We start from the raw sequence: 7866 nt of genomic DNA on the forward strand, positions 1-7866 counted from the left end.
AACAGTAAACCTGCTAAAAAAGCAGTGTTTTTTTTTTTTTAAATTCAAGCCGTGCCACTAATTCTGCTTATTCTGCTTTTACTGCCCAGATAGGCGTTTTAAGCTGCCTCCGGAGATACCTAATTTCAGTTCAGGTTTACATACCCTCCAGATAGCAAACTTCTGGAGATACCCGAACAGAAAGGTTCCTAAATCCTTTTAAAAAATGCAAGAGACTCCAAAATAATAATGCAGAATGTGATTCAGAGCCGTGTGAAACACTATGTGGTGGGCTTTATTTCACTCTGATCGTTGCATGGCGGTAGTTTGCTGTGGCACCTTCACCTCTGATTCCTGTTTTCCTTCCTAGATTCCCATCGTAATCCAAAAGCTGGGGAAAAGAAACCCACCAACTCAAAATGCTTCTTCTAGGTGGAGCAAAGCAACTAGTTTTTGAGTGGGCTTTTTGTTTTGTTTTGTTTTGTTTTCCTTTCCTGGGTCCCTTATGTGGACACACAGAGAGAACAGAGGCTCTCTTTGCGTGGATACTGTTCCAAACTGCAGGGTGCAGGGAAGTTATGCTCTTGAAATGGCAGACACCAGGTCAGAGAACGAGAATCCAATATCAAAGAGTTTAGCCCCCTGAGGACTGAACCAGTGAAGGGATCCTCAGTATATTTACTCCTACCTCATGCATTGATTTGCTGTCTGCGTAATAAAAGAAGTCCTAAACTCTTAAGTATGATTATTGATTTACAGCACTGCCTCCGCTACTAAATCACAGCACTTAAAATAATTATTTCTGTACTTTACCAAGGTTCTGCTGTACTTGAGTTACTACCGATGTACTGCTGAAATGTAGCTCTTTCTGGTTGTCCAAAACAGGTACCAACAGCTTCTAACAGTGGTGCAGAAAAGTTAGGACAGAAAACAGATGCAATAACAGGGTGAAAAAGCAACCGGGATTTTAGGTTTTGTCAATAAATAACATGTACTATAAAAAGAGAACGTGATGTCCTTAATAGATGTTTACCACAGTTGCCTGAAAGAGATACCTGTGACCCTCCACTTTTCAGCACGAGCATTTCAGGCTAACAATGGCATGCAAATAGGATCAGAGAGTACTGCATGTTGTTTCAGACCCTTGGGAGGATTTCAGAAAAATAGTTGGTAATGTGGCCGGGCTCCTGGTATGCAGAAGGGCTCCTGAGGTAAGCCGAGGACTGAAGGTTGTGAAGACCTTAGCAGCCTGAGTTTCCATCGACCTCAGGAGAACAGGTCCACCAGGCACAGTGCAGTGCATGTGGCTGTGACTGCCAACATCGCTTTGTACAAATGCTCTCCAGTCCTCCGCGGGCGATGTAAGTCATATGTCGTTAATGTCAAATAGGTCATGATACACTGTAATGCAATATAGATAATAACAGAGCATATGTGAAGATATTTGGGAAAACATTAGGAGCCTGTAATTTGCTCTCTGGCCCTCAGATGTATAGGCCTATTGCAAGATAATTTCCCCAAATCGCTGCATTTTATTGGGAGGTCCCCAAGGTGGTAAGTATGGACTTGAAGAATGTAGGAAGTTACTTGATAGGAAGGCATATGGAATACGTTACGGTTTGGATAATAGCACATGTATGCAGGCTGTACATGTTGTCTGGGGTTTGTTTTGTTTTTAATTTTAGAGCACCTGAGGACACCATTTAATTACAGTGAGGTTGCTCATTAGCCTTCCTGACAGAGTGTCGACATGGCCACCGTGGTTGGTCTCCAGATGTCCTGGAATTCGGATGCTTGGACCGGCTTACAGAGGTGGCCGACACATTGAAGTTTCCCACCAATTTCTGCGCTACAGTAAAATCCCCTCAAGAGCAGGAACGTCAGCCTTGTACGCCAGCCAAAAAATCTGAGCCAATAATGATGGTACTGGCATCAGGGTAACTCAACCTTTCTAGTCTCCCGCGGTATTAAAGATGCCTAATTTTGTAGGAGAAAATTAGAGCCTGTTTATTTGTTCCCTTGCCAGCCTTCCGTAGGTATTTATATACGTTGTCCTGCCCATGGGCCCCGTTTGGTCTCAGGGCCGCCAGTATTTTGTAAGTTCACATGGGGTGAAATGTTTGTCGCAGAACAGGGTTGATTTTTGCTGAGCTGACCTTCTTTTGGGGACAAACTGAGCAAGTGATGTCAGCACCTGTGTCTCTTTTTCCTCCTCTCACAGCGTCTCTGTCTTCTGGGATGTTGAATCCCCGCCACCAGAGAGAGTGCCTCGTGGAAACATCACGGGGGAGCTGAATGGGGCTGTTTGTGATGACAAAAGAGGTACAAACTGCTGACAGAAACACACTGCTCTTTAAACACAGACAAATCCATACAATAGGGGTGTGTACCTCAGTTATCCAGTGTCTTATGAACACAAGAGAAGGGCAATAAGGAAGGCTTACTCCTCATCTTCAAAACGTGCTGGCTCTCCAGTGGTTTATGAGTTGTACCTCTTTGAGAGGCATGAGGTCACTGCAAGAACTACGAGCAGCTAGCAGGTTTTGAAGCATGGCAATATCTGGCTTTGTTTGTGCTTAATGCCTTCCTTTATGACTTCTTTTTATCAAAAGGAGCAAATGAGTGTGCATGCTCATTAAACAGAGACATTCATGCTCCTCATCTCCTGGGCAGCCCTAACTACAGCTCTCTCTCAAGGCACTCTCTGCAAAGCCTAAGAGAACTATTCATTGCATTGCATTACTCTGCATGTGTGTTTATCCTTAAATAGACTAGATTCTTGCTCTTCACCTCACAGATCAGCCCACGGCTTAGGTTCCCTAACTGAGGAAAATTGCTCCACACTTCAAATCAAGAGTTAGTCCCCTTTCTGCCTCCCTCACCTTTTCCTTTTCCTTTCCTTGTGCTGGTTCTGGCTTCCATTTTACCCTTCGCCAGAGCAACTAGGCTTGAGGAGCTGATGAAAAAACAACTCAAAAATGAAAATGAGCATTTTTCTGCTGTTTTTGTGATCTGCAGGAGATTGGCACCGAGGCAGCATGGAGGAGGCTGATGAGGCAGCCCCCAGTCGGGGCCAACAAGCTTCAGGTCCCTTCAGCCTGGCAGCTCATAAGACGTGCCTGCTCTGGGCCCCGCTCCAAACCACGCAGCCCTTAGAGCACCTCAGCTGCAGGACAGTTTTCTGTCACAGCAGTGGAACGAGCGTATTGCTGTATTACTTCTGCCTGGTGGGTGTCTGAATCACAGTGACCTGAAAACGAGGCAGGTGAGTCAACCAGCCTGAGACATCCTCGTCATGGAAGAGCCTGACTTGAATGATTACAATTTGTCTGTGCTACAGGCATCTGAAAAGAAAGTCTTGAATAAAAAGCATGAGGCAGCTTCAGCCGTAGATAGAGTCACTGAGATGTAGTAAACTTCCCTGAGGCTCAGATGCTAGAGATGCAGACAGAAATAGGGGCCCAGGAGGAACTCCCCACCCAGGCCTTCTGTGAAAATTAGTTTCACCTTAGTCTCTAGCCTGTGAGCTGAGGACTCAGATCAGGTTCCTTCAGCAAGGAGTATGAGTTTGTGAACAGTCAGCAGCTGGCACAGGGTGAAGGAAGCTGGGCTGCTGCACCCACTTCACCACCCTGCCTAATTGTCTCCTTACTAATCCTTCCGTTTCACCAAAATCACATCGATAGGTTGACATGTGTTACCTTCGGAATGAACTACTAGTTTTTCTACACTTTCTGCAATGCATACTATAAAAAGATGTTAATAGCCAGTCTGTAAATGCAAGAATGGAAGAACCTTTTTCCTGAATTTCAGTGGGCTCACCAAATCAGGGGTGTACTGACCTAACCACATGGCAATAGAGAATCAGTGCCTCAGTCAGAAAGCAAGAAACCATGATTCAAAGTAATCACAAAGCGAGCAGTTCAGGTAAGTGTACAACATGTAAGTTTGGGACAGAATCATAGAATCATTAAGGTTGGAAAAGCCCTCCAAGATCATCTGGTCCAACCATCCCCCTACCACCAATGTCACCCACTAAACCATGTCCCTAAGCACCATGTCCAACCTTTCCTTAGATTCCTGTTTTCTGACTGCAACATTTTAAAGTCTAATCAGATTCCATCATCACATGACAATCCAAGCCTACCTTATTATTATATTATTCTCCTAGAATTTAACAAGGCACTGCTTGTGGATGTCCATACGCCGACGAGAAGCTACAGAATTGTGGCCTATAAAAAGATTTATTAGGTTTTTACTCTTTCCGGCATCATACAAGCAATCAAGTGAGTTTGCTGACAATAAAACAGAATTTGCTCTAGTGGCTATAAAGCCTTGAAGATTATTGTGTATTGTTCATGATAAAAAGGTCTAAGGTGTAGGTATGTGACGTCCCGTAGACAGCAGCAGCACGCTGACGTGAAGCTGAGCGCAGGTCTGGCAGAATCAGATGGCACAAGCCCAGTGACTAATAGTGACACATGAGCCCAAATGAATACAGCTTGTGACCTTTCAATGTGACGTTATTTTCACAATACAGCTTTGCAGGGCTCAGAAAAGCTTTGGTTTTATTTGCAATACCGTCATATCATGCGTATTACACATATTATTGCTTTACCCCGATTTTAAGTCATTTCTTTAGGTTCTGAGCCATAGTCACCACACTTCCCTATGAAGAATTCATGTGGTGCCAGGCTTGTCTGTATTGCTCTGATTGGGCTGAAAAGACTACTGAAGGCAGTCACAGTCTAAGCCTCAGGGCAAACCCAACTCCAGTCAGCAGTTAGGCATTGTCCTGCCTCTAGCCGTGTTGCTACACTGTTTTTTTCACCTCTGGGCTGGAGGAGTCACTCTGATCCCTTTTTTCCTTCCTCTTTGAACCCCTCCCAACCCAGACGGGCAGCATGCGGCGGTAAGTGTGACTTCTCCTCTGGGCACTTGCTAAAGGTCAAAAGGATGTGATTGAATCTGGCAGGAAAGAACAGCCGCCCTCTTTTTACATAGAAAGATAACATGGTAACCTTCAAAGTGTGAAGCGATCGCTGTGAAATTAAATTTATGACAATGATTTCTCCTAAAATCGTGGAAGCCATTCATGGGTTTGTGCTTCATCCACATGGGTCTGGCCTTTGGGTTAGGAATGCACCAGATCTTGGTGAATAATAGGATTTTTTAGAAAGGAAATATTAATGTAGTGAGAAGTATAAAGAGATTAATGATTTAGCTATATGTGTGAAGAGACAGGAGATTAGGAGAAAGAGGAATGATCAAAGTGGGGTTTTGAATATGTAAATATAATTGGATTGATACCTAGTTTGTTGGAATTTCACTACAGACAATATATATTTGCACTAAAGCCTACTAAAAAAACTTTAAGGTTTATCAAAATAGTTTCAAACACAGCATAAGCATAACACCATTACCTTTGTAACCCTGTAAAACCCTGTAGAGAACTTTTATAAAGATTCCTCATTCAGTTTTTCCTGGTCTTCTGTGTCTTTAACTGTGTATTTATAATTACAATAAAATGCGCCACTCCTGAGTGCATCCCTTTACATCACACTGTTTTTTGGAATTCCTTTCTGTGTCAGTCTTTGGAGCATTTTCCACTTCAGCGTGTATGAATTTGCTGTTAATGAATCTTATAAAACTGTAATATTTTGCTTTTGCCCTTTCTTTTCAATAACCAAATTTTCCATCATCACTCACCTTGAGGACCCCACTGGAAATCTTATTGAGATCAATGGAACTATTCATAGCAAAGATATAAATAAGTGTGATGGAATTAGACCTTCGGCCACCTCAGAAGAAATATTCTCCCATCTAATTACCTAGACATATTCCTGCTCTAAATTCAAGAGCAAAAAAACTTTAAATCTCCTCTGACAAACAGTGCCTACTGTTTGCAGCTGACACAGAAACTTTTTTTTTTCTTCTTTCTGCTGTTATAATACAATTATCCTCTATGTAGTTCTGCTATGGGAAAATTTGATACAAATGATGATTGCTCATGCAGTGTATTTTTTGGCACTTTGTTTCTGAGCTGCGATGAATTGCATGCTACTGTTTTGACATCTTTCCAGACTGTAGATTCTGCTGTGTTTCCTGGGAGCCTGGGAAATTACCTAGAAATGAAACTTGTTGCTGGCGATTTCATTTATACAAGCAAGTTGCTGAAGTAATTGCTTTGGTACTTCCTCTTCTGGCTTCAGCGCTGAAAGTATGATTTGAAAAATCGTTTGCTTGCTTTTTTTTTCCATATGAGAGAAATGCCAATTGGGAAGTAAACATAATTGCACTTTGCTTTCTTTGGCTGTTTAATTATTAGTAATACACAGTATTTTCATGACATTTTCATTTTTAGAGCACTGCAGAATTGTGGCCATATGTTCTGTGCTGATTTACACCTAGGCCAACTTCACCGCAACGTTGCTTGAATCACTTATGGGAGCAAATCAGTTCCATATTTGACCTGACGTCACTGATCGGTTCCAGAAGCTTTTGAGTATAAGGTATCCCAGCCTCCCTTCACACCCAGGGAAAGTAACTCAAATCAGAGAGAAAAGTTGGGTCCATTGGGACACAAAATTTTGGGTCCAAAAGTTGAGTGGAAGAAGGAAGGGAGAGGGGGATTAAGAAGCAAAATGCTTGAGGAAAAAGTTACACTCCATTAGGAGATAATTTTTCATAGAAGGCGAATTAAGTGGATCCTTTTAACATTTTTTTAAGAAAACGTCTTTTTCTGTACTTCTGCAAGTGAAAGGAAGTTGCAGAAATTGCTATGCGTGTTGATAGTTAAACTAAACCCCTAATTTAAGCAGAAGTTCTGGGTGGAACTCATTCCAGATTTAATGCGATATAATCTAATTGACTTCAAACACCTGCTTGTGTCAAAGCTGGTCTGTTTAAAGAGTAAAAATAACAAAAAGTAAAGAACACTTCTAGCATACACTGGAGATGTTAATGGAAGATATTATTATTGGAGCGAGCCCATTCCTATTTAATTCCAATAAAGACGCTAGTAATTCTGTAAAGCTCAGAGGAGATTACTATAAAATAACATAGCAAGATTGCTATTCTTAAATCAGAAAAAGGAGAAATGAAAAAATTAATTTAACATAGACAAATGAAACTGAATGGAAGAAATAATTGAAATTAAAACGTGAAACAAAAGAGGTTTTGTCCAAAAGTGAAGAGAGAGGATACACAGTGTAAAATGAAAGCTTCATGATAGAATATGTGCATGGAAAATAAGAATGGAAATGGGTAAAAGAAAAATAACTAGGAATATCCACAATGGCTGAAAGACATCAGGAAATACAGAATATTATATTCCATTCTCAGGCTGGGGCCTCATTTCATAGCCTGTTACCGGTCAGCTGGTCAGAAGTATTTTCTCTGCTCTTAAGAATACTGTTAACAGTTAAAAGCGTATCTAAGCATATGCATACAAACATTAAAAGCATATGCTAAAATTACTCACTGAGGAAGGGATGTCCTTGATTTCAAACCCTGAGGTTTTTATTAGGGTTATGCATTAGCTAACTCCTAGACAAGCAGAGAGTGGATAGTAACAAAAGGAAAAAAAACTTGCACAAATGGAGAAATCACAAAGAACACTTGTTGGCTGTGTTCTTCAGAGCTGGTAAGAAAAAACTCCATCAGTTTCAGCAAGCTTTAGGTCAAAGTCTGTGTTTGGATGGATATGGCGTGCAATTTCACGATGTACTTATATTCATTCTAAGTACATTTTGTGATCATGAAAGATTTGTAATAAACCTTTCTTGTCACAAGAACCGTGACAACTTGAAACTCAAGGTCTATTTAAACTGGAAAAAAATAGGCAATCCAGGGAATGGAAGTGAATTTGTTCTCCAGGTAAAACAT

This window comes from Anser cygnoides, chromosome 1 (assembly GCF_040182565.1).
Source record: "Anser cygnoides isolate HZ-2024a breed goose chromosome 1, Taihu_goose_T2T_genome, whole genome shotgun sequence".
Lineage (NCBI taxonomy): Eukaryota > Metazoa > Chordata > Aves > Anseriformes > Anatidae > Anser > Anser cygnoides.